General features: G+C 43.2%; 1 long non-coding RNA gene across 1 annotated transcript; it reads left to right on the forward strand.

Moving 5' to 3' along the window:
* The first annotated feature begins 806 nt into the window (after positions 1-806).
* LOC116883499 lies at positions 807-27961 on the forward strand. Its single transcript, XR_004385766.1, has 3 exons — positions 807-995; positions 7781-7899; positions 27671-27961. It is a non-coding gene; the product is annotated as an uncharacterized LOC116883499 (long non-coding RNA).

A 27961-nucleotide genomic window follows, 5' to 3' on the forward strand; every position in this document is an offset into this window, starting at 1 on the left:
GCTCAGATTTATAATTGACTTTCTGTTAGCCATCGTAGCAAGTTAAATTAATGCAGCAGGATTACAGTCGTTAAACAAATGCCGGGTAATGCCCGCTTGCTTATTTTAGCAGTTCCTCAAACCACTGCGGTAGTGCCCACATAAGCTTTTGGCTCCATTGTCACATTAATTGAGCCGCACATGGAGTTTCACCACAGAAGCGAACATGCCGCTTCATAGCGATGAGCGTGATTTAGGGCTTCTGCCGGACCAATTTACCTTTGTGTTTTCTCCATTGCACCTGCTATTGTCTTAGGTACAATTTATGAGTTCATGACATCATCCATGTAGCTTAAGACAATTTCTACCTGATTTAAGGACAGAAGAAGAGGAGGAAGAATAGAGGGGGTGGGGAAGGAAAAAGAGTTTTTAAAACGGAAACAGCGACAAAAATTGTTCCGCACACACCGCAAGAAACCCAAGAGACATGGTCAGTGATGGTTTTGGTTTTAACTCATTTCCGCATGGATCAGTCACTTCAGGAATGGCCTGTCAGCTAAAAAAGCAGGAGAGAAATAATTCTTTCAGTCTTGAGTTAAAACCGCATTGGCACAAATACATGGAAGAAATGATTGTCAGCCGGACGGACTTAGCCTGCAGTCCTGCAGCCACCTGCATGACCCTGTTGATGTCCAGGGTCATCTGCCTGGTGCCACCTTAGAAACTGTCCTGATTCTGTACAGGACATTGAATGATAACACCCTGCAAGTCAGCTGACTGCTGTGTCATACTGCATTCCTGCAGATGCCAGCTCCTACTCCTGCAGACTGCCAGTCGAGATGCGGCAGAGGCAGACAGCTAGGCACAGAGGAGCCGAGTTGTAAACTTGGCTTTTCCTGATGCTGCCTACTGTCGCGCATACGAAGAACATTACCTCTGGGTAGCCAGGAGCCGAGATGCAGTCTGAATGTGCACGGTGGCTTCTGACGTGGCAGCGTGAATTCTCAGCTGGGCAGGTACTGCTCGGAGCTTGCTAAGCAAACTGTCTATGTTGAAGCTCAACTGCTTTCCCACCTTGTAGGGGAGTAGTCTGCGGGGGAGGGGGTCTTGTGCCATGCTACTGATGATCTTAGCATGATTTGTCTGACACAGACCTGGGCAACTTCTCGCACTGGCACTGTGGGACTCCCCAGCTCTCATTTCAGGCTGGTCACGGGACTGGCACACCCCCCCACCCCCACCCCCGCTGCTTCTCAGTTAGATCATGCTTTAAAGGAGAAACCAGATTTATTGGCCTAACTCAATCCTAGTCCTCTCTGGATGCAGGACAGCTGTCGGCTAGCAGGGGACACAACCAGCCATCAAGTGGAGAATCGTTGGGACTTCGGTCTGTATGCAGGTGGAGCCTAGAAGACTGACAGTCCAATTTCGGTCATCTAATGGCTTCTTATTTTCCTAACTAATTGTGCTTGCTAAGCACACAGTGGTCTGGATTAGTCTTTCTGCCTTGCAGCCCTCATCAAGTTGGGCTGCAAATCAGGGTGCCAGCAAGTCTGCATTAGCCTTGGCTCCCTCCTGTGTGATGCTATGCTAGTTCCTAGGATGGGTCACTCTGACAACAAAGAAGGACGCTTGACTTCTCTTGTGATGCTAGAAGAACATAATTCTTTTTTGCAGTGATGCAGTGATCTCTCTCTCTCTCTCTCTCTCTCTCTCTCTCTCTCTCTCTCTCTCTCTCTCTCTCTGTGTGTGTGTGTGTGTGTGTGTGTGTGTGTAAAATTCATCAAACCAAAGAGCCTAAGAGATATCATCATGGACGTGGCTTTTAATGATTTGCAGGGGAGAAAGAAAAAGAAAAATGACAGCCCGTGGAGACGCCGATTTGAGAAAGCAGCACATTGTAGTTATTGCCAATTTGAAATACTGGGTTTGTGAAGCCAAGCCCTGAGGGAGTAGCCGGGGAACTGAGAAAGAGATCGTAGATAAAGAAATAAAAATGACAAGCGTAATGGAGGCTGTGCGAAGGGACTGTCAGAGCATCCGTTCATGGATGGCAGTCCTGCCAGGCGGAGATTGAATAATTCATAGATGGAAACTACCCTGCCTTCACCTTCCCATTTAAACCGGGCATGGGCTGAATCTCTAATAAATTTTCAAGATAAAGTAAAATGCCAATTTGAATCTGAAGAGCTTTTAAAAGCAGATGTCGCATCCCCGAATCTTTCAGTATCTTTCACAATTACGCTCCGAGGACTGCACTTCATCAGGAAGCACCATTACCAGGGAAAATGACTGTGATTACAATAGCAACAATAGAATGCCATCGAATGATCTCTAATTTACCTAATTTGCTAAGACTGACTGGCTTAAATACCCATTGTGAGTTGCTGGTGCCCTGTCCGTGGATCTCTCTCAAGACAGAACAAAAGTGGTGGTGTGTGTGCTACCTTGGTTCACACAGTCTGGGGGAGAGCGTTCTTCTAAGTTACAGTGTCTCTTTCATCAGCTTTTCATCTTTGTATTTTTATATTTATATTTTTTCCCCTAATGCTCTGCCCTAAATGCCTTTTGAGGGAAAACGGCAAGCCTGTCTTTGTTATAGAACAGCAGTGACTTGTTAATTTTTACACTTCTTAAAATTTAAAATCTACAAGATGTGTCTATTTGAGGAGAGGCTAGATTCAGTGCTGGGAGAAAGGTTTAACAAGCCAGCTGGGATGGTGTGTGTGTGTGTGTGTGTGTGTGTGTGTGTGTGTGTGTGTGTGTTGAGCTGTTTCCTTCCTATAAAATTATTTTCCTGGATTTGTGATCCTGTGGTGTGTTAAGATCCTCTCCGATTGTGAATCTCAGGTTGCAAAGGCAGGATCCACTCCACATAGCTCTTTCAGAAAGCCTGTGTGCCTGATTCCTTGATGCATCAAGGCTTTTAGGCTGTGTGTCTGTGTTTGTGCCTGCTCAGTGCACAGAAGTCTGTGCTAAAGAGACCTTTCTGTCTGGCAGAGTGCCCTATTTGTTTTGGGGTGACGGTGCCATTCTGAAGAGGTGGCACGGGCTCTCCATCCTCCCTGGGGAACAGAACGGAATCATTTAGCAGACACTGGGGTTTCTGGAATTGTCCTTGTAGCATGGAGACAGCATGTGGTTCACGCCAATCAGCATTTGAACACTTCAGGGAGGGACCGGAGGTATGTATGACAGCCATTCGAGAAGAAGGTCCCAAATCCCTCTCTTAAAACCTTGGGATTGTGCTCGGGACTTAGCCCTGATGCGGTCCTTGGTAATTCACTCGCTGGTTTACCCACATTGTATGCTCCCCCTACCTGCCCCTACCTTGCCATAAGGTAAGTTGCGTTTCTAGTCATTTATATAATTAGCATGGTTGATCCTTATTGTGTGGGAATGTGCTGTTGATGGTGCCTTTTCTTCCCATTATAACTTATAATTTTGTGTTTCTCTGTTTTCTGAGCACATGTTAAAATGCAGCATTTTGAAGCCTGACTTGACTATTGTAGGTTTTTTTCCCCCTTTCTTCTTTTCTTTCTGACTGAGTGCATCCAAGGCTTTAATAGTGTTTACAGCAAGGGGGTGGGGACAGTTTTATGGAGTGAACACTGCCTAAAAGCAGTAAGCAGTTCGCAGGCTATCACTGCTGTTACCACTGCTGTTCTTTACGTAGCCTGCTCCAGAAAGAGGCTCTGCTATGAGTGACAGCAGGGTGTGTGGAGGTCCACACTATGCCTATGCCAGCATCGCCTTCCCTTTTCCGTAATTAAAGCGTAGTTTTGCTGATCAGCAAGGGAGTTAGCTTCTGACACCTTCAATCTTTTGAAGAGCGGGAGTTTCAACAGGATAACCGTGGAGCAAGCCGATTGGTTTGCTGTCCGATATTTAACAAATACAAGTACCTTCAAGTTATCCAAGAATAATTGGAAATCAGGCTTGCCATTTGGGGGACCCATAACAAACCCATTTTAGTTATTGGGTAAGAATAGCAAGTTGGGAGCTTATGTTTTAATGATGAGAGGATTTAGACAGCAGAATCTTGGAAAATGAGGGTGTGTTTGGTTTCTTTAGGCTGTGTAGGTACAAGGATATTAGTGTTTATATATAATATCTGTATTATACCTACAGTATAATACAAGGATATTAGTGCTTATATATATCTGTATTATACCTACAGTATAATACAAGGATATTAGTGCTTATATATAATATCTGTATTATACCTACAGTATAATACAAGAATATTAGTGCTTATATATAATATCTGTATTATACCTACAGTATAATACAAGGATATTAGTGTTTATATATAATATCTGTATTATACCTACAGTATAATACAAGGATGTTAGTGCTTATATATAATATCTGTATTATACCTACAGTATAATACAAGGATATTAGTGTTTATACATAATATCTATATTATACCTACAGTATAATACAAGGATATTGGTGCTTATATATAATATCTGTACTATACCTACAGTATAATACAAGGATATTGGTGCTTATATATAATATCTGTACTATACCTACAGTATGCTGGTGCCTGCCCATAGTAGCACTTTCATCTGCTCTGCCTCTAGGAATGTGGGACTGCAGATTCCCTTAGAGATTTCAGACACCACTGCTTCTTTGAAGTCAAACTTTTCTTCGCAAACTTATCAAAGTGATTACGCATAAGTGAGCATTTTTTAAACACCTAAGTTGCATATTTTTAATCTAGCAGTGATATCTTGTCACTCTCATAGATCCATCTCACAGTGCTCTAGATGCAGGACTGAATGAGAGATATGGGGCGACTTTATAACTGCACACAACCGCAAACGAGGAAATGCTGGAAACATATGTGAGCAGGATTAATTTAGGTCATACCTAAGACAAGAAATGGCTCCACCGTGTGTGTGTGTGTGTGTGTGTGTGTGTGTGTGTGTGTGTGTGTAATTATATACATATAATTGTTGTGGTTGGATTTTTATGAGCATAAAACAGGTGCCAACAATGCCTTGCCTCAATACTTTTAAGGTCCCAACACTCCAGAGACTCAACTACAGTCAGAAAGAATGACTGAAAGTTTAAAGCAACCCCCCCCAAGAAACCCACTCATAAAAGTTATAGAAACGGAAATGACCCACACTCTAGGACAGCATGTGTACAATTTGTCATTTGTTAATTGGTTGTGTTGGACATCTTTTCATGAGTGTATACTACATTCATCTCATTATTGAAGTCCAGCTTGGAGGATAAACCCAAACTGAACTGAACTGAGATTCCTCACAGAGAACATATTAATCTGCACTGAGCATCTGAGCTACTTAGCCAAGCTCTGTGGATATGTTTCACAGATCATCAGACTAAATATTCATCATCAAACCTCGTGGCTGGGTTTCACTAATTGAATTATTTTACAAGAACAGCAGCGCGGTCCGTTTCCCTGAGTTTTAAGTGAGTAGTAGTGAAAGTTGCCTTCACCAATTTTTGTGCAGTCTTAAGTCTGGGAGGGAGGAAAAGGCAGGCACGACTAAGAAGCAGGGAAAGACGATGCTTTCACCCCCTGGTTTTGACAATGGTAAGGCCAAAATAAGTTGGTTATCTTAAGATGAAGGAAAATTAAGTTATTTTAAGGCACATGTGCCTGTAATGTGTTGGTATGCACATGTGGGGGTAGGTCAAAAGAGCATGTCAGATTCCCTGTACTGGAGTTACCAACAGTTGTGTGATCCCCACGTTGTGCTGGGAACTGTGCTTTGGCCCTTTGCAGGAGAAGTATGTGTTCTTATCTGCTGGCTGAACTATCCCTGCAGGCCTGAGGTTGGTAGCTTGTGTCTGTAGAGTGATTTTTTTTTTCTTTTTAAATAGCGTGTTTTCTATAGTAAAACTTTTTCCTTTATTGCATTATGATAAATCTCAAACACAAAGAGCACAAAACTGGGAATAGCCACGCACACCTCGGCGTCTATAAATACACTCTGCATCTGCGTGCTTCGCCACCCCTCTACTCATCCATCAATCGCTTTGCTTTTTGGATGCATTTCAAAGTGAGTTGCAGACATCAATACCCATCCCTAAGGATATGCCTGCCGAGATGCTTAGCTAGATTCAAAGTTTACGGTGCTCTCCTTTAAGCAAATTTGGATCGGAACAGAGAGTTTTTGAAAAGAAACTATCACTGTTGCTGTTTCCACGTGGCACGAGGTACCTCTAGTCTGTTTATGAACGGCTGCAACTTCAGGAATCTGTAGTTTTAAACTGGAGGGCAAAAGTCCCTCAGGTTTTGATAAAGGGAAACCCGTTAAAGTAGAAGCATGTGTATGGGCCTCCCCTAGTCTTAGTCTCCATTTGCAGGTCAGACTTCACCACCAAGCCCTGGAACCGCTGGCAAATGCACCACATTGTACTGGGGTGGAAGAGTGGACCACACACCAGTAGTTCCCAGGCTGCTCTGGCTTCTGGGCCGAGTTCCTTCTTGTTTCCCGCAGGCCCATGGGAAGGAACCCCCTTGAGCCCCAGGAGCCGCTCTGCTGGACTTTTGCTGCTCTTCCATAGACCCTCTCCACGCCTGCCTCTCTGCTTTCTCTCAGCTTCTCTTTCCTGCCTCTGATACAAGAGAACACATTTGCTCATTTCCCCAAGTCACCCTGTTTTATGAATTTCATGGAAATGGTTACAAGAGAAAAAAATGACAGACTCAGGAATCCCATGATCTCTTATTAATTAGTTTTTAAAAAAATTTAATTAAAGCCTAAGTGACTGAGGATTGTGTCTCAAGTTCTTAGTACTCATCCGTTTCTTGGATCTGTTCTTGTGCGTGAGGGGGTCTTCACTCCTCCCTGTCCTGAAGTAGCTCCACAATTCTCTACGATCCAGGTCAGTGTAACCCCCACAAAGAAACCATCCCTGGGCTTCCCACATCTACTGAGTCTCCTAGGCACTAGTTTCTGCTGCTAGCTGTGGTCTAGAGCATTTCCATTCAGGAACAACAAGATCATATGATACGGTCTTGCCCTTGCTTCTTAAGGATCTGTCTGTTTCTGCCTTCTGAGTTCTGGGATTTGATCTTCTCATCTCTTCCCTACTCCTTCCCTTTCTCCTTCCCTTCTCTTCCCTTCCTCTTTACCTCCTGCCCTCCTCCTCACTTACCTTGAGTGCCTTTTTCTTTCTTTCTCTTCCAGGAATTGAACCTATAACCCCTACCCACTAGGCAAATGCTTTGCCACTAAGCTGTACCTCCAGCCCTTTCTTAGTCCTTTTAGCCCTGGAAATATAGCAGATGGCTGAAGTCATACCGGGAAAATGCACCTCTTAGACCTAGCAAAAGGGACCATTGGCTAGGCCCCAAACTTCATAGGGACTCAGTTTGCCCTAGTGGGACTCTTGTCAAAAGACAAAATGTGAATGGAAGAAGCAGATATGTCTAATGAGCCTGCGATGCTCTGTCTGTCCAGATGCTAGAGTCCTAAGGTTGCCTCAAATGACTTCTTCCCAAGGACCATCATCTCAAGAACTAAGAGCTATGCATGTGCTCTTAGTTCTGACAGGTTGATAAGAAAGGACCCCAGGTGGCCGGAGTGCACACATATGTAGGGAAGGACTTCTATGATGTGTGACAGAGCCAGGAGGATACAGGGGCCAGGGATAAGGCTGGAGGCCCTGAGCCAGACCGCTGAACTTTCTGGTATGGAATGCCATATGCAAGGAAGATTCCTAATGTGATTCTAGTTTGAAAAAAGATGTATTTACGAGAATAAAATTGTGTTATTAACATGCTGACTTACTGTGTACTTTTTCTACATAGTTCAAAAGACACGTATAGAAGCTCTCATCTATACTCTCATCCACCTGGTTCCTACAAACACTGTCCTGCACCATGACTGGAAGAAGAAGCATTTGGAGGTTTCCCCAAGAAACTAGTTGGTATGTAGTTTTACCTGTGGGTAACTCAATTTTTACTATTACCACACAGGGAAGAGAAATCCAGACAGCCTATTTGATAGCTGAGGTCTACAGTCTATATAGTTGTTGAAGGTTACAGAATACTAAACTGTGAACATTCCATGTTCTATTCCTATTTGTTCTAATGAATTAAAATAATCACTGCCTTCTCTCGTTCCTTCTACTGGAGAATCAAAAAGGCAGACTTGGGGGAAGGCTACACTTGATGTAGCCTCCAGTCCAGCAGAATGGCTATCAACAGCACACAGAAGAGGAAACCCATGAGCCATCTAATGACACAATCCCCTTACCCTATACTGAATATATTTATCACTAAACAGATGAGCTTGGAAGATGCAAGTTAAGGGATTAATAGTCAATGGAAGGACAGCCATTCCTTCCTAAAACACAACCTAGTGTAATTTCCCTACTTGGATTTTCAAAAGACCATTCAAGAGATACGGGAGAAAGATTCGGGAAATAAAGGGAAGTGATGTGCTAAGACTGTGAGAGTCTTTCACATGCAGTCAAATGGGCCTATGTGTGCTGAATGGAAGACAGCACAAACACCACAGTGGCTGATATGATGGAGTCTGCAGCCAGACAACATGGGTCTGAATTCTGACCCTGCTGCTTCCCTACTTTCATGGCTGGACCACACGTTGAAAATTGGTATTGGGAGAGATTCATGTCTTTCTTGTGAGGCTAGATTAGTGGTCAGGGGAATGGCTTTGGTGGGTGGTGCTAAACCAAAGTGGCAGCCCTGCCCCTGCCATCTCCTCTGCAGACGTTGTGAGGTAGGTCCTCGCCTGAAGCCAAGCACATGCTGGCACTGTGCTCTCAGACTTCTGGAACCAGGGGTAACACAGCATCATTCTTTATACATTGCTCAGGTCGTCTGAAGTAGCCATGGCGAGAACCCTCTTTGCTTCTCCAGACCTTACGGGGAAGATTAAGTGTCCTCCTCATAGGGCAGAACTAAACTCTCACTAAGTTAATATTTTGTGACACAAGAGAGAATGTCTGGCAGGTGGCGGGTGTAAATAACAAAACTACAAGCCTGAGAAACTAACGGTCAGAGAAGTTGTCAACCTGCTCCCTAACACATAGCAGAGTAGTGAGCTACTTATGATGGGACAGAGACATCCAAACCTCAGGAAATTTTGGAATTGCTACTTGCCCAAGATCTGATTGTGGTCCAAACACAGATTTGTATGATTTGCTGTGTCTCTAAAGGAAAACCAAAAGAACTCTAAAAAAAATCACAGAGTGCTGTACTGGTAAATACTGACGTGCTGCTGTGTGTGTGTGCATGCATGTGTGTATGTGTGTATGTGTGTGTGTGGGAGGGTGGTGCTACCTTCTGTATCACTTCCTCTATGTTGTGAATTTACAGGCTTTTCAAGTTCATTATTTAAGATTTGTTTTTATTGTGACCTCGTGTCTGTGCGTGTATAACTGAGTTCTAGCACCTAAGAAGACAAGAGGTTCAGGTCTCCCTGTAGCTGGAGTCACAGGAGTTTCCGAGCTGCACAGGGTGGGGCTGCGAATTGCTCTTAGCTACTGGTCTGTTGCTCCAGCCCTCAAGTTCATCTTTAAGTTCCCAACCAGTAAGTCTATGGAGACAAACCACAGTCATTATTTTCCTCATGTGTGTTACTGTTTTGGAGAAAGTGCCAGTGATATGTGACTACTCATGTGCACATACAAATACACACCACACATATAAACACATGCTCACACATGCACTTATATATATGTGTGCACACCCATACAAACATCCTTGTACTGGGCCAAAGAATAGCATGATAAAAGAAAGGATAAGAAAAAATGGGAAAATATACAGCAGCATGAAAGGACAATAACTCCAACCACCGTCCTCTTGCTTTCAAGACAAGCACTGAGTCTCATTTAATCTTGTACATGTAAGTTCACTCTGAGACCCATACTGCATTTCATATTCTGGGTTGTGAATGACCTAGAAATTTAGTATATCAAGGATATGTGTTAGGGATACACCTCAGTCACAGAGTGCCTACTTGACATGCACAAGGTCCTTAGGACTTGCCAACAAACAAAAGAAATAAGTAAATAAATAAATAAAACCAAGAATATGCAACAGGACTTTTGGAGCTTGTGAGATGGCTCACAAAGGTGCCACCTCAGCAATGTGAAATTGATTACTGGAACCCACATAGATGTGGAAGGAGAGAAGCGATTTCACAAAACTTTTCTGACCTCCATATATAGACAGTGACATATGTGCCTGCATGTGTACACACACATAATACATAAGCAAATAAAGTGTGTGTGTGTGTGTGTGTGTGTGTGTGTGTGTGTGTGTGTGTAAGACCGGCCTGGTGAGATGGCTCAGCATGTAAAGACGCTGTCTCCAGCCTCACAAACTGAGTTGGATTTCTGTGACCCACATAGCGTTTGCCCTGAGTGTGGTGGTCTGTCTGACACACAGAAGCGATCAGATCAGATGGTCCGGACTCTGCTGGAGAAAGCCCAGCACCTCGCAAGGCTCACTGTGTTTCCCTATCCAGTTACCACACAGCCTAACAAGGAGGCAGGTGCTGAGGCGCTGTGGTCCTTGGCATGGCTGGGCCCTTGGTCAAACAACACAGACCACTCAAGACTTCACTCGGTCCCAACAGCAGAAGGGAAGAATTGACTTTTACTTTTGTTTTTGTTAGTCCTAAGGATTGACCCCAGGGCCTTGTGTATTTATGTAAGCACTCTGTGACTGAGGTATTTCCCTAACACATAACCTTGATATAATATATTTGATTGTCCTCTGATCTCCACATACTCTCCCCTCCAAGCAAACTAAGAAAATGCTTTAAAAAAAAAGGCTGGAAGAAAAGCCTTCTGAAAGAAGGGTATGCTTCTTAAACTCTAAAACTTTTTTTTTAATTGAGCCTTTTAATGGCTGTATATTAATTACTCAATGGATACTCTCTCTAGTAGGAGATTAAAAGTTTCTCTAGTGCTCACTATTAATAGACGTAGCCTGGTGACTTATTCAAATATTAGTGTATGAGACCGAGAATATTTTGGGATGAAATTGCCTGATTTGTAAGTTGTAGATTTATTTTAAAACCACAGATGCCTTTCTTCCCTGTACTCCAGTGTAAATTTAGATCCACCTTCTGGATGCCTTAGTCCCTAAGACAAGGCAATGGGCTCTTGCTATCAAAAGCATGTCCCTGAGAAGGTGAATGACAGGAAGTGCAGCCAATGGGAACTCAGGCATGGTGGAGACGATGGATACTTTGAAACTTGCACAGGGTCTGGGATATTTGGAGATAGTGACAGAGAATTTGCTGAGATAACAGAGCCTACAGGGATAAGACAAGGTGGGAGACTGAGGATACCTGGTAAAGACCCCACACCTCATAGAGTAAGGACATGTGAGATCAACAGAGGTGTTGGCTGTGACCATATGTGCATAGAAGCCGACGGGGAACCATCTTACCTGTGGGATGTTTTCCACAACTCAGAGGAATGGAAGAGAAAAACTCAAAGTAGAAACAGACTGGATACCAAACCTGCGTGAGATTGTTTCCTTAGGATAATTTCCTGCAAACAAAATGAACTTAAGACCCAAGGTTTTTTGTGTGTTTATCATTCTCTGTTTTAGTATTTCTCAAGTCTATGGTACTTCTATTTATCTCTGACAAAATGTTATTAGGGAAAGGTGGAAGAGCAAAATTAGCCAAGCTAATTGATCATTAAGTATAATTGTCCATTAAGTACAAATTTCCATTTATAATCTATTTCATCCCAGAGGATTTCAATTATTTGATTGCTTTATTGATACGCTGAGGAGGTAATCATTAAGTGTGTAAACAAACAATATAAATTTCCACAGGAGAAAGAGACGAATATTTAGCAGTTACGCATATTGTCAGGGAATCCTCTAGAAGGGTGAAGATAGGTACTAGAATAAACGGAGGTGAGTCTCATCTCAAAACCCAGCCCCCACCTCTTGGTGACTTCTCAGTAGCTTCAGGACACGAGCCCATATTGTACTCAATGGTCAGGTGTGTGAACTTGGCAAAGTGCCTTGGCTTCTGTGAGCCTATAATTCTTCTTTTCTAAGCAATGGATAATATTGAGACTCATCTCAGAGGGGTTCTGGAAGAAATAAAATCATCTAAACTTGGAACCTTCTAGAAACATTCCCGGTGCCCCATGAGCCTGTGAACTCTTCAGGAACATAGAGCCCAACATCTAGCTAGCCTCCTGTCTTCCTCTCCAGCATCCCCTAACCCAGTTCCCTCACCACAGGTAGGTCCAGCAGATGCTAGGGTCTTGTCCTACTCTCGGCTCCCACAGTCTTCTTTTTCCTACCTTTCTAGGCTTCTCTGCTGTCTGGAATGATGGCTCCATTCTTGTCGTGCTAGATTCCTCTCTTAGAGAAGTACCAAGGATGGCTCTCCCCTGCTTCTATTTAGTCCTTGTCCTGGAAGACCAGGATTGAAGATAGTGGCTTTCTTTGTAAACCCTTCCGTCTGAGCTGGACACATTTCTCGGGGCCACTTGTGATGATTAGCAGAGTAACTGAATTGCTCTACCGTAGGAACAATCCCTGAAGTTAAGGAGCGTGCACATTTGTTCAATCTATCAGCCCTCGTCAGCCCTCATCCCCCGTGGTCATCTTTGATGCTCAGTCACCATCACTCCTGTTCTGTTTTATTACTCAGTTTTGGGATGAAAGCCAAGGCTCTTCCATGAGAGATAAACACTACCACTGAGCCTCCCCCTCAGAATCAAGCATCATCTACTGAGCGACATCACTTGTTATCCGACAGTGCGGAAGGAGGGGACAGGACCCCTCATCTCACTTTCCTTTCAAGCATTCTGCCTACATATTGTTCGACGTACAAGGAGCAAACAAGCCAAAATTAGCAATACTTTCACAGATATTCATGAATTGTAGTATCAAAAAAGATGTCACTCGGTAGCCAGGATGGATCTTTGTGATAAGGTCACCTGCCAGGAGGGTGGCCGTAGGATATTAGGCAAAAAGTGTGGCATTCAGACCTGAGCAGGGCAGGTCCCACTCAGCTTTGCAGATGAGCAGTGTGACTTCAAGATGCTACTGGTTTGCTGTCTCTGGGTCTCGTTTCTTAATTTAAAAAAAAAAAAAAGAAAATGTAGTTAAGGGCTGGGGATGGTTCAGTCAGTGAAATGCTTGCCCAATTAGACTCACGTTCTGAGTTTATTAATTCTCAGAATCCATGTGAAAAAGCTGGGCATGGTAGAATAGGTCTGTAATCTCACAACTGGGGCAGAGATCGGGGTATTCTCACCACACTGTAACCTACTTAGCAAGTTCAAGATCAACAAGAGACCTTGTCTTTAAAAAAAAAAAAAAAAAAAAAAGAGGCAGACAGACAGAGCCTAATTAATGGCATCCAATTTTGACCTCTGGCCTCCAAATGCACTGTATCCAGGTATTCTCTCTCTCTCTCTCTCTCTCTCTCTCTCTCTCTCTCTCTCTCTCTCTCTCTCTCTCACACACACACACACACACACACACACACACACCACACACACAAGGCACACAAAACATGTATACAACTATAGAAGCTACCTTGTAATGTGGGGACGTTTCACCATAGTGCAGACTTATTTCCAATATTCCAATATGTAGAACACCAGCTCCTAAGTAGATGCTCAGTAAAAGTCTGTTGGAAATGGGCTAAGGACTATTGATGGTGTGTGACACAGAGACTGGGTGGGCTGAGAGGAGTTGCTAGCTGCTAAAAACTCCACCGAAACAACAGATGCTATCGTGTTTCCCTCCGCGAATCCAGAAGTGCAATGTGGAAAAATAAAATAAAATAAACTAGAGACTGGGGGATGGCTCAGCAGGTAGACGTGCTTGCCATTAACCCTGATGGCCTGGCTCCCATCTGCAGAAGCCACATGGTGGAAGGAGAGAACCAGTTCTAGGAAGTTCTGCCAGTTTTCCTCTGCCTCTGCTTTCACGTTGTGACACACGTTACCCCTGCCCCCGAAACAAATAAATAAATGGAATCTAGATGGCTCAGCGGTTAAGAGCACTGGCTGCTCTCCCAAAGGTCATGAGTTCAATCCCCAGCAACTACATGGTGGCTCACAACCATCAGTAATGGGATCCGATGCCCTCTTCTGGTGTGTCTGAAGACAGCTACAGTGTACTCATGTACATTAAATAAATAATATAAATGTTTAAAAAATCAAGAAAAACAAAAACAAGAAAAAAGAGATATGGGGTAGGGGGGGCAGCAGCTGGGTGATGGTGCCCCTTGCCATTAATCTCAGCACTCAGGAGGCAGAAGCATTCAGAGCTCTGAGTTCAAGGCCTGGTCTTCTACAGAGTGAGTTCCAGGACAGCCAGGGATACTCAGAGAAATCCTGTCTTGAAAAACAAACAAACAAACAAACAAACAAACAAACAAACAAACAAGGAAAGCCCAAACCAAACAAAAACAAAAATGAACCAGCAAGATGGTGGGAAAAGCTGGACAGTGAAGTTTGATCAGTAGAGTCATGTGACAGAAGGAGACAACTGACTCCTATAAATTGTCATACATACATATATATACATACACAACACATGGATGTCATAACACATGCTTTCTCTCTCATACACACACAGACACATACTCACACTAAGTAAATATATAATAATAAATGTAATTTTAAAAATTTAAAAGAACTTTTAAAATGTAATTTATTTTTACTTAACATATGTCTATTGGCGTTTTACCTGCATGTATGATTGTGCGGGGGTGTCAGGAGCCCTGAAGCTGGAGTTACAGACAGCTGTGAGCTGCCCTGTGGGTGCCGGGGATTGAAAGTGGGCCTTGTAGAAGAGCAGACAGTTCTCTTAACTGCTGAGCCGTCTCTCCAGCCCTAAAAGAACTTTGAAAATGTGTGTGAAAGAAATTATTTGTATTAAGAAACAAGTCCTGGGCCACATAAAGGACTGCAGAGGAGGAAGGTGTCCTTAGATTGGCTTTAGGTATGGTGTAGGAAGGGGCCTCTCCTCTGTCATTCTACTATGCGCTAGTTAACATATCCGTGACCTGGACCTTGGAGGGGTTATGTAGCTCAGGTCACTGGTGCACAGCATTGCACGCCTTTTGTAAGTTCACCATGCGCACGGTCTCCCTCCTACTACCTGGGACATGGATGTTTGTCTGGGATCGGGTGAGTCACTGCCATTATGGATCCTGGTGTAGGAAGTGCATGTTGCAGTGGGAGGCAGAAGTAAACCAGATTGTCGCCACACACTTGCAAGTGCTTTGTGAATGAGTTTATAAAAATAAGCACAACCTAAAGTCTGGTAGCATATTTTGTCTAGGGACGATTTGTGGCTGTATTGTGAAATGCCCAGAACCCATCCCAGTGATTCTTTCACATCACCTAGTAGGATCTCAGATTAATTTAAAGATAGATGATCCAAATGGGTTTGGTAAAGTGAACCAACATTCAGTTACTGATATTTTGCTTCTACCTTATTTACTGAATCTTTTTTCTCGACCTACCTAACCAATTGTGAATAATATGTATAACATTCTTCCTAGAACTGGGGAGACAAAGAAGACAAAGTTTTCTCATGAAGACTGGGATGGGCCATGGCCAGTGATTCTCCTATGTATGTGTGTCTGCGTGTGTGTCTGCATGTGTATGTGTGTGCCTGTGTGTATGTGTGTGTATTTGTGTGTACATGTGTGTGTATGAGTATGTACATGTGTGCATGTATGTGTGTATGTGTGTGTGCATATGTTTGTGTATGTATGTGCATGTGTATGTGTATGTGTGTATGCATGCGTGTGTGTGTGTGTGCGTGTGTGTGTCTGCATTGTGTGAATGTACATGCCCTAACACATATGTAGGTATCAGAGGATAAGTTATGGACACTTGTTCTCTCTACCACATGGGTCCCAGGGATCAAACTCAGGTTGTCAGGCTTACCTTCCCTGCTGAGCCAACTCACTGGCTCTGTCCTGTATTTTTATTGTACTGTATGGTGCTTTCAGAGATCAAGAATGGAGAGCTTTGAATTAATTAGTGAATCAAATAATCATATACCTACAAAATTACTGAATAGTCTTCAGGCTTCAGAGGCAACCAAGTCTCTATACCTCTAAGATGACAGGAGGGTGTTTCTCTTCTCAAAGTTCTCCAGATTCAGCAATGTGAGTAGCCTGGCCTGAGCCTTTAGGAAGGTTTCCGTACGGCCTAGTGAAAGGACTGTCCGTTGATTCATCTGTGGCAGGCAACCACAGAACATCCTGACCCTGGTTCCTAACTGCTTTTTCTTTCCTGCCCCTACTACAGGTGCTGGGAACATTAAATCTTCACGTCCCCAGGACAAGAAAGTTAACAGTACTCATCGTTAGCTACTGAGGTTGACGGGAGGCAAGGCTGTGGATTCACGTGACCAAAGATGGCTGGTCTGGCTGGCTGCACTGCTTTCTCCTTTTATCAAGTACAGATGTAGCGCCTGCCTGGAGTGGTAGGACCAGTGCCTAAACTCAAGGAAACAACCAGGGACTGGCTCCCAGGGGCACCTGTTCCCACTTATTGTTGCTGTTGTTGCACACATATGTGATGTTTGTACATGTATGTTCATGTGTTTGTAGGTACACATTGTATGCTGGTGTGTGTGGTCACTGAAGAAATTAAAACAGAAAGACTCAGTAGTTATCAAGTTATATTTTCTACATGTCAGTAAACCAGCAGAAAGAGGGATGAACACACTGAATGGGTCAGGGAACACATGTGCATGTTCACCCTCAAATACTAAACAAATAAACAAACCCAATTTCTCTTACCAAGCAAAATTATCCTTGGAAATGACGTTCTTCAACCAGACATAGTAAAACTGTGTCTGTCATCCTGATTCTCAGGAGAGTGAGGCAGAAGGACTCTTGTTAAATTTGAAGCTAATCTGGGCTATATAATGAGTCCCAGGTTAGCCTGGATTACAGTGTAAGACTCTGTCTTCCAGAAGCTAAATAGTTGCTAAATAAAATGAGATAGTTGAGTTTAGTTTTCTCTAAGGTTCTGTTCAGCTTCTTTGGGGACCATTCCAGAAAGCCTATGTGTACAGGAGACTAAGGAAAGATCATGGAAAGAGCAGAGAAGCCAGCCTGAATTGCTCGCACCTGGCCAAGCCACAGCAGTTGGAGCATTGTGATATATTATTTCATAGTTTAACCCAACCAATAATGCAGGGGGTATAAATCTTTACACAAAGAATAAACAGCATGAGAAATCTGAGTCCTCAAGGGATTATACCTCCAAATACTTAGGTCACAGAGGAGGGGAGACGAGTAACTGTGCCTGGTGGACCCTGACTTGGGAAATGAACCAAAATATCACCTGAGGGGTGGTGGGAAATGAAGCTACCCATCACTGAAAGGCATAAGCTGAACAGCAGCCCTTGAGGGTTAGTCCCACCTGTGATGCCAAATGCGGAAGGCACGCGGAAGTCACCTTTGCTTAGCTCTGCTCACTCAGGCTTACCCAGTAAGGCTGAGCCACCGTTTACTCAGAAGAAAGGTATTGGGAATGGTGATGCCTTGACTCAGAATGGCTTAGTCTTCCCTCCTGTAACCTTATGCTAGTTTCCTTTGGAAGGGATGTGAGATTCTGGGGACTGTATCCTTTTGCTGTATGTCCATTTCTGAGACCACCGGTGGAATTTTAATTCCCCTCCCCTGAAGGTTTGAAGACAGCAATGTGCCCAGTGTTAGTTTTCTGACTTTGATGGCTGTGCTGTGGTTTTCTTGAAGAATGTCCCTGGAAGGTAGGAAAAATGTACAGTGAAATATCCTAGATGAGGGGACAACAGGCCACACACATGCTCCCACATGGTCCTGATTAGGAGCTGTTTGTACAGCAGCTCCAGCATCTCTGCTAACTTGTGATCGTTTTTGAAGAAGTGTGGAGCCCGCTGTGATGGCTAGCTTTTGTAATCCTACCACATGGGAAGCTGAGACAGGAGAACCGCCACGAGTTTAAGGTTAGCCTGGCCTACTTATGTTGTAAAAACCTATCCTTTGGAAACAGACAAACATCCTCCCAACAGCCCTTAATCCCCCAAAGAATTTATAACCACTCTCAAACAATGGATCATTTTAAAATCTAACTCAGCATTTAAAAAAGATTTATGGTATTTTCTTCATGTATGTGCTTTGCTTGCATAGTGCAAGCTCGAAGAGGCTCTGGCATAGGATCCTCTGGAACTGGCGTTACAGGCAGTTAGGAGTGACCATATGGGTGCTTGGAACCAAACCTGGGTCCTCTGCAGCACCATCCAGTGCCCTTACCCACTGAGCCCTGTCTTCAGCTCCCCTACACCAAGTAATTCTTAAAAGCAAACTCCCCAATTTTTCATTATCGAAGATAGACAACTGCTTTGTTTCTGTAGTTTGCCTAAGTATTAACCACACTGCCACAGGGAACAAGAATGTGGGTGCCACCCATATTCGGGGTAGGTCTTCTCCCATCATCCTCTCTGGAAGTATCTCACAGACACACTGAAAGGTGTACCTCAGAAATGCCTAAGGTGTTTCTTATCCAATCAGATTGATAAACAAACAATGCATTGCATTTTATATAGATCCTTGCCTTGGGCATGAAGCTTAGTTGGGAGAGTTCTGGCCTAGTAGACACAAGGCTATGGATTCAAGTCTCAGCACTATATAAACCAGGAATGGTGACCATGCCCACCCCAGTGCTTAGACAGAGGGAAAAAAGATCAGGAGTTGACAGTTAGTTTCCACTAGTGAGTTTTAAACCGGATGAAGCCACACGGGACCCTCAAACAAAAATAAATGAAAAAGAAATCTTGCCCATGTTTTGCACTTTTGTACATCTCTGCTGACCCACTGTCTGGATTATTTTTCCTGCACAATGGGGCTAATCGTTCCCTCTCTGTCCTTATGATGGCTTCTTTGACACTGAAGAGATTCTGGATTGATTTAGAACCCAGTCCTGATTGCAGTTAGAAATACTTAAATGAAGGAGTGTCAAATACTGGCTTGAGCCCCATGTACGTATATGTTAACTTGTATCTGCAAAGGAATATTCTAGATAAGCTTCCTGGGAGGCAATTAGTTTAAAGAAGACCCTTGGGATTTGGTAGCATGAGGTCTACTTATATGTAATGCTGGGTGTACTGGCTGGTTTTGTGTGTCAACTTGACACAAGCTGGAGTTATCACGGAGGAAGGAGCCTCCCTTGAGGAAATGCCTCCATGAGATGCAGCTGTAAGGCATTTTCTCAACGAGTGATCAAGGTGGGAGGACCCAGCCCATTGTGGGTGGTGCCATCCCTGGGCTGGTAATCCTGGGTTCTATAAGAAAGCAAGCTGAGCAAGCCAGGGGAAGCAATCCAGTAAGTAATATCCCTCCATGGCCTCTGCATCAGCTCCTGGTCCCTGACCTGCTTGAGTTCCAGTCCTGACTTCCATTGGTGATGAACAGCAATGTGGAAATATAAGCTCAATAAACCCTTTCCTTTCCAACTTGCTTCTTGGTCATGATGTTTTGTGCAGGAATAGAAACCCTGACTAAGACAGTGGGTAAGTCACTTGAACGCTATGAATCTCTTGTGAAATGTGAAAAGTGTGTCACATAACCAATAAGATCTTTTGTATGAAGTGAACATACGGTGCCTGAGCATGCACTGAACACCTTGAGGTGGCTGTTGTGTCAGTTCACCCAGAACACGATGTCTTGATTCTCTCCAGTCATAGACATATCACACATTTCCTCATGGTCAGTGAGAATGCTCAGTAACCCATCATTTAGGACAGGCTACATTATTCTGCAGTAACAACCACCTCCACATCCTAATAGCTTTAAGAGCAACCAAAATTCCATTATTATTGAGATCCTATGCCAGAGCCTCTGTAAGCAACAGGTGTGCCCACATGCAAGCAAAATGCTTACATGCATGAAATAGGTCTTTAAAATGTGGAGGTAGATAACTTTTTTAAAAAATGATTCATTGTTTGCTTTGAGACTGATTATAAATTCTTTGGGGGATTAAGGGTTCTTTAGAAGATTTTTCTCTGTCTTAAAAGGTTTTTACCACATAGCCAGTAGCTTTTAGAGCAACCAAACGTCCATTCTCATTCTTCATGCAAAGACCACTTCAGACCCCTTTGGCTTTCCAGAGAGGCTTCCCCTCGGGATGGCTCAGCCTCCTTAAGACAGGCTTTTTTATGGTGCTGAGGCAAGAGGAGAAAGAGGTCCAGCTGAACTGGAGTGATTAGATGCTTGAGTCAGATAGGAAATTCAATTTTCCTCCCATTTCATTGGTAAAGAGCAACCCTATGGCCTGAGAGAAATGCAAAGAGCTAAAGTAATGCAATCCCTTGAACTTCTAAAAAGCAAATGACAAGTGAGAGCACAGTGGCTCTCTCTCTACTCAGAGGGGGCATTTTCTAATCAAGTGCTATTAGAATTGTCAAACTTTTAAACTGCACAAAAAGTTGCTGTTCAGTCCAGCGATATTTACAACCGATGCCGTTTTGAAATGAGAGTTGTGGTTCTATACAACATTTACCCTTTTTTCTCCTCCCTATTTTTCAACATTTTTGCAGTGTTGTGACTCAGAGAAGTGTCATTGAATCCCACCAAGCACATGCTGAGTGCTTAGCACTTATTAATGGAGGAACACCAGTGTAAGAAGCTACATTTGAAAAGTCAGTGGACTTGTGATTGTATTTCATATCCAAAGTCACAAGGCCATGACAGAGCCAGAAAAGGGTTTTCCTGCATATTGCCATTAACCACCAGACTGCTTTTATTACTTCCCTGAGAAAAGCTGTACCCAGCAGAGTTATTTATGTCTGTTGGCAGTTTCCAATGGTGACTGCCATCTTCAGCCTTGGACTCTATTCATGCCCAGAATGTTTGGCTCAGACATAGGGCAAAACAATGCCTAGCACAGTTAGAGGCAGTATCCTACTGTAGTTACTCCATAGCGCCTATCCCAACAGAGAAAGTACAATACTGCCACTCAGATGCTTCCTCCTCTTAGTTTCGTTTCCTGTTGCTGAGACAAAAGACCCCCAACAAAAGCAACTTAAGGGAGAAAGGGTTCATTGGGCTATAGTCTGTTATGGCAACAGGAACATGAAGCAGCTAATAACATATCCACAGTCAAGAGCAAAGAACAATAAATTAATGCAAGCGAGTTAGTGTTTTTTTTTTTTTGTTTTTTTTTTTAATATAATCCAAGATGCCCTGCCTAGGGAATGGTGCCACCCATAGTGGGTGGGTTTCCAACTTCAATTAACATAATCATGGTAATCATTCATGCCTACAGGTCAACCTGATCTAGACAATCTCTCATTGAGACTCCTTTCTCAAGTGATTGTAAATCATGTTAAGCTGACCATTAAAACTAACCATCACATGTTCTACAAACTTATTAAGGTCCAGTCAGAATTAACTATTGTTTACACTAATGACTTGCCTATTTTCTTTACTGGATCCTGTGACTTAGGATCAGGGCACTATTAGGGAGGAGATAGAGTACTGGCAAGAGGGGGATATTGATACCAGAGATGGAAGGAAGGAGTAGGAGAGGGTAAATGAGATTAAAGTACAGTGATATGCATGAAAATGTCACAATGGCCTGGGGAGATGACTCGGTGTGCAAGCTCAAGGGCCTAAATTTGGATCCCCAGAATGAACATAAAAGCTAGGAATGGCAGCATATACCCATTATTCAGGCACTGGAGAGGTAGAAAGAAACGATTCTGTGGATCTCAGCAGCCAGGCATCTAGCTGAAACAGAGAACTATGGATTTGGTGACTGGCATTGTCTCAGAATGAAAAGTAAGGTGCAAAGAGATAGAGGAAGACATCCAGCATTGACCTCTGACCTCCACCCAGGCACACAGGCACAAGTGCACCCCACATATATGATATACTTGCATACTCCACACCAAACACATGCACACAGAAGCCCACTTCTTTGTATAACTCAAATCTTAATAGAAAGGAATGGAGATCTGGTCTGGAGTAGAGTTTTTAATCCCCTGCTCCTGAGAGGATTCTAAGACTTACAAAGAGCAAAATTAGTGTCTCTTGAGTCAAACAGAAGCCCTACAGTCACACTAGAAACCCAAATGTTAGCCTGCACCTTCCTTCCTTGCTCTGTTTTAAAATGATAAATTGGCATCTGTATGCAAAGAGGAGAATGGGGACAGACTGAGTTTGTATTCTCAGCTGTCGCCCATAACATGTGAGAAGAGAGACTTCAATTTCATTTTAGCATCCAGGAGACATCAGGTCCAATTTAATTTGATCCCCAAATGACCAAGCTGATTAATTGTCAAGTCTGGTTTTACTCCATAGTAAACCTTAATCTCTCATAATTTGCCATGAAATTAATGGGAGTTGGCTATTTCAGGCGCGAATGAGGGAGGTCTAACAAACCTCCCCAGGCCGTCTTTAGGCCAGGTGGGGATGGCCTGGCTGCACCCAAAGAGGAACAGGTGGAATGAAGATTAGGTCACATGGTGGGAAGGGGTGGCCGTAGGCCGGCAGCTGTTGAGGTCCCAGGTGTGTGTGAGTTGGCAGGGATACAAAGCCAGGAGCTGCTAACAGCTCAAAGTCCCAGGGCTGTGCAGCTGCTCGCTTGGCGCTAGCTATGGACCCACCTGTAGTGTTGACAGGCACACCCCACGCTTGGTGCACGAGAACATGAAAGGTCTGGGGAAAAGAGCAGCCACCCGCCCTTCTTACCTCGAATGTTGTGAGGAGCAAACTTGCCCCCTCACTGACAAGAATGAATAGGCTTAAGACCAGACCCCCTTGGCTTTTCTTATTTACCATGCAGCCCTTGGAGATCTAAAGAAAAGATACACATTTTTTTCTATACAAGAGCCTATTCCCAAGCACTCAAGGAAGTAGGGGGAAAAATAACCCTGAGGAGGAGGGTAAATCAACAGGCAAGGATATTGGGGGTGGGGAGACCACAAGAGATTGGAGACTGAGAGACAAAAATAAAAGCTGCCCCTGCTAGGCTGGGGGACTGTGTATACAAAATGTCCTATAAGCCAACCTGTCTTAGTCTGTCTCTGCCTGGAACAAAGGCAAGCTATGGCTTTCACTGGATAGAATACAGCCTCAGCTTTGAAGAAGCTAGTCTTAGTAGCTGTCAATATGCAGTGTTTCTTGACCTCCGATCACAAAAGGGAACTGAGGGTGGCACATTCAAATGACAGCAAAGTGTGTGCATAAGTGAAGTAACAATCTCTTGCTGAGGTACAGACTACAAAGCGTCGCCAGCTCTCATGCTATGGTAAGCCAGCCTCCAAAAGAACGACGAACCCAGCTACTGCCTTCTTGGTTCTTCCATCTCAGCTTGTAAGTACAAGCGGCAGAATAGCTGACTCGAGATCGTGTGACGTCACTTTCCTGCGCCTGTTTCAGAACTATCCCACTTCCGGTGTATAAGGATGCTACATTTTTACTATTGCTTCCCACCCCTCAAAGGCTCATGGTCTCAGCTTGTTTTGGGGAAGGAGTGAATGAGTGGTCAACGGTCTTCACGTGTGGATCCAGTTCACTAGGGGTGATCCCAAAAGAGGATTAGATTATAGGTAGGAGCGCTTTTGATATCATTTGGTGAGAGTCAATCAAATCAAGAACTGGAACAAAAACTGTGAACCAAAATAAGTTTAAATGTATTTAAGCATAAATCAATGCATCTTTTCTCTTTACAGATTGGCTGTCTCAGGCATTTTGTCATAACTACAAAACACTGATTAAAAACAAAATGACAGAGAGTATGAAAATTATCACATACTTGCCTGTGTGTTTTCTGCTGCCCCTTGGCATGGCTGTGTCACTCTTGACTACCATAGGATCTTAAGTAAAGGGTATCTAGAAAGGTTTTTCAATTTTGGACCAATATAGTCTGGATCTGCCTATTTTTGTGGTGGAATGAAGATTTATCTGTAGTGCATCTTGTTGCAAAGGTAAAAGCTCTGTGCTGAACATACCTGAGAGGAACACAGAAAGAACCGGGGTTCTCTATTGCCTTGGTTGTTGCTGTGGGGACCAGCCTTGATGCCAAAGTCAGGATCCCTCATAATAGAGGACAGTCTTGTAGCTCTCAGACTTGAGTGAGCATCTGTGGTCATTCACAGGACTCTAGATTCAGGGAGTCTGGATAGAGCTTAAAGCCTAATGTTCTAGACCCAGATGGTGCTGATCCAAATCCAAGTGGAGCTGATGCACCTATTGGAGACAACGTTGTTAGAACCCCTTGGACAGCCGCTGTATGTGATTTCTCAGATACACTGTCCTGAGATAACTCTCACTAGCTACACAGTGAACCTAATCTCTCAGCACTAAAAGGGGACTAAGAGCTCATTGGGTCACAAGGTACAAATACTCAGTAAAGTTGACACTCTGTTTAGATTCTGACTAGAAAATAATCATTACATCATGGAAAAGAATCTGTGGTTTTGTTCACAGTGGAATTTAATTATGTTTCCTTTTTAATTTAATTTGAACACATTTATGTGAAATACTGTGATCATTTAATACATGTATTTAATGTGTAATGGTCAGATTAGCATTTCTTTCTCAAATATTTACCATTTTTGAGATGCGATCTTATATGCATATGCATATGTTTGTGTTTAGGGTGTGCACATATGTATGCATACATGTGTGTGTTTGAGTGTGCACACATATTTGGAAGAACAACCTTGGGTTTCATCCTCAGGAACACACACTGTTCATTTCCTTTGAGACAGAGATTCTCATTGTTTGGAAACTCACCAATTAGGTTACCCTGGCTGGACAGAATGTCCCAGAGATCCTACTCTCTCTACTGCCCCAGCATTAGAATTGTAGTGTAGGCCATTACATCCCACATTTTCCATGGGTTCTGGGGGTCAAGTTCAGGTCTTCATGCTTGTAATGTCTGTGCTGTCTCTCTGGTGCGATAGGAGAATTGAGACAGGTGCACTCTAGCTCAAGATGGACTTGAATTTACTGTGTATCTAAGGCTACTCTCAAACTCATGGTATTCCTCTGGCCTTGGGTTCTCAGGAGCTAGATAGATTACAGGTGTATGTTACCATGTCCAGGTATGTTGGGAATGAACTTTTCTAGTTCCTTACTAAATATGTAATAAATGGTTAGTGGCCTTAAATATAAAAAAGAAGCAAATAAAGTGTAAAAAGAACCATAGTTTCCTCGTGATACTTAAAAACAATACCAGCATGTTTTTGTCCTAGCTGTTAATAAGCATATTTTGATACCCTTTGGCCAGGCTTCCTCTAGCCCCTCCCTACTCCTATTTCCCTTTCTCTAGTGCCCACTGATCTTTTCTGTTCAATGAAAGACACTTTTCTCAGCTTCCACGTTTTGCTAAGAATATACACGTTTTGCTTTTCTCTGCCTGGTTTATTCCAGTCAATGAAATACCCAGTAGTTCCATCTGTGTTGTTGCAAATGATACATACCATCATGTCATGAATTTGGCTAGGTGACATTTTGTTCTGTATATACCTACTCTTCCGTAAACAGAAGCCTTAGTCAAAGAATCTCAACGTTTTTTCCCCTTCAGAGGCAGTGGGATCACACTAGGTCCCCACAGATGTTGAGTAAGTGCTCTTCTTCAGCGCTGTGTCACCTCGCCCAGGAATCTCTACTTTTAACTTGGAGGCACTGTTAGAGGTGAAGAGAGGAGACACAGAATAGAAGAGTGAACCAGAATTTGTAGAATATCAAATATTTAATCCACTTTCAAGTCCGTGTTTCCTGGGTTTCTTTCTTTTCTCCTCCCATAGAACCTGGGGCACATTCTTTAACTGCTCTAAATCTCAATTCCTTATCTCTAAATTTGAAGAGATAATAGTTATCAGACAGACTTGCTGTCAGCCCTAATGATGTTAGGGAGTCAGAGATAGCCTGACTGTCAATCACGGGATGGTAGAATGCATACATCTCACAGCATCATATAGCAGAAAGACACAACAGAATAGATGCACAGACACCAACTTAAACAAGCCCTGAAAACACAGGTGCTCAGGGGGAAAGATAGGCACTGAATCACTCCTAGGAATTAAGCAATGAAAAGAGATGCATATCAAGTATACGTTATGTTTTTATATTAGAATTAGAATGGGAAAGAAAAACAAGATGTGAACAGGAAAACTTCAGATATAAGTAAACCACTCAGAGTGGTAAAGGTCTGTGTCAGACAATACTAAGAAACTACGGAGTTGACTCCCTGTGAACAGGGCAGTATCAGGTGGGAGCTTGGCAGTGCCTTGCTAATACTGTTTCCTCATCTGCAGAATTGAGTTCTGATGCTTTACGGCCACTAAGAATAATCAATGCCCCTGCCTCTTTCAAAGCTGCTGTCAGTGGGTACTGACCATATTATATGACTGCAAAAGTCACTAGAAACTTCTCGGAAGTTTCCATAAGTAAAGGAGTCTTCATAAAGGATTTGGAACAAAAGTGCCTGTCAGAGAGAGAGAAGGGAATTACATAGAAAGTCTGAAATTCTCACTGTAGCTGACCAAGCCCAGGGAAGTGAGTTGTCCTCAAGGCTCACACTGTCCTTAAAGGAAAAGAAAAATGGTCTTGGGATATGCAGCCTTGTGATGGTTCATCTTGACTAGATTTGGAAAGGCCAAGGACACATCTCTGGGTATGTCTTAAAAGGCATTTCTACAGGGGATTAATGGAAGATTAATTAATTCACCATCCTGAATGTGGTTGGTACCAACTCATGGGTTAGAGGCTGGGCTGAATAAAAAAGAATACATGAGCTGAATGTTAGCATTTATCTCTCTGTTTCCTGACTAGGGATGCAGTGTAACCATACACCTCCTGTTTCTGCCACCATTGCTTTCCCACTGTGATAGACTGTGTACACTCAAACTATAAGCCAAGATAATCCCTGCCCTCCTTAGATGCTTTTCCCAGGTATTTTTGTCACAGCAATGCTAACATAAGCACATAGCTTGGGGTTAGGGTCATTGACCCTAAGAGATAAAAAAAAATCTATTCAAAGTAAGCAGTTGTAAACAAATAATAGACATTAGCAGAGTGGTTTTAAGTAAAGAATAATTCCTTCCTAAACCTCTGCCCCAGCTTCCCGGTACACTACTCAACATATGCATAAGTACCTCAGAGTTTGTCAAAACAAACAAAATTGGGCAATCCCTTACAGAAGAAGATTATGAATTCAGTTTGCTCATGTTTCTCTTTCCTAAAAACAAAGATATTCTGGTCCTCCGTCATCTGACTTGTTTCAATAACAGCGTGTTTAGTACAGAAAACCACAGCCACACATCTGCAGCTAATAAAAGTCCCTGATCGGCGATGCCCATTGCCTTTCAAAATGCATTTCCTTTGCTCCCAAACTGGTCATGGGCCCAGCCAAAGCTTGTTTCTGTTCTCAAGACAAATGACATTGTGCTTAGTCCAAGAGGAACAAACGACCAAGTCGGATCTGTGTCAGCCACTGAAGGTTAGTGCACGTCTGAGCCTTAATGACAAGTTGACACTCTCGTTTATTAAATTGCTGAACATGCAGCTTTAAAATTTTGTAACATTTTCAACACTTGGTAAAAGTTGGTTGCAAATCTCAAGGCTAAATGATATTTGATAAGCAAAACAATCACATTTCCAATAAAAACAGATTCTTAAAGCAGCAACCTTAGGAGACTTTCCCTTTCTTTTTCCAGGAAACATTGATTTAGAAGAACTGTGAGCTTTGACTTAAGGAATAGGCCACTACTATCCAGTCAAGAACTTCAGCAGGCTCTGGTCCCTGCTGACAGTTCCCTAGGTAAATGAGTTAAGGATAGACTACAGTCCTCCTTGTAGACAGATGAAGATGAGTTACAAGGTCAACTGCAAGAACAAACTAGAAACTTCTGGCACAAGGCAACATGTCCAGACAGTCTCAGCATTTGTTTCCATAGACTTCTATGTTGGGCACAGGAGGGGTCAAGGGGTGATTTCACATGAGCACT

Source organism: Rattus rattus, chromosome 14 (assembly GCF_011064425.1).
Source record: "Rattus rattus isolate New Zealand chromosome 14, Rrattus_CSIRO_v1, whole genome shotgun sequence".
NCBI lineage: Eukaryota > Metazoa > Chordata > Mammalia > Rodentia > Muridae > Rattus > Rattus rattus.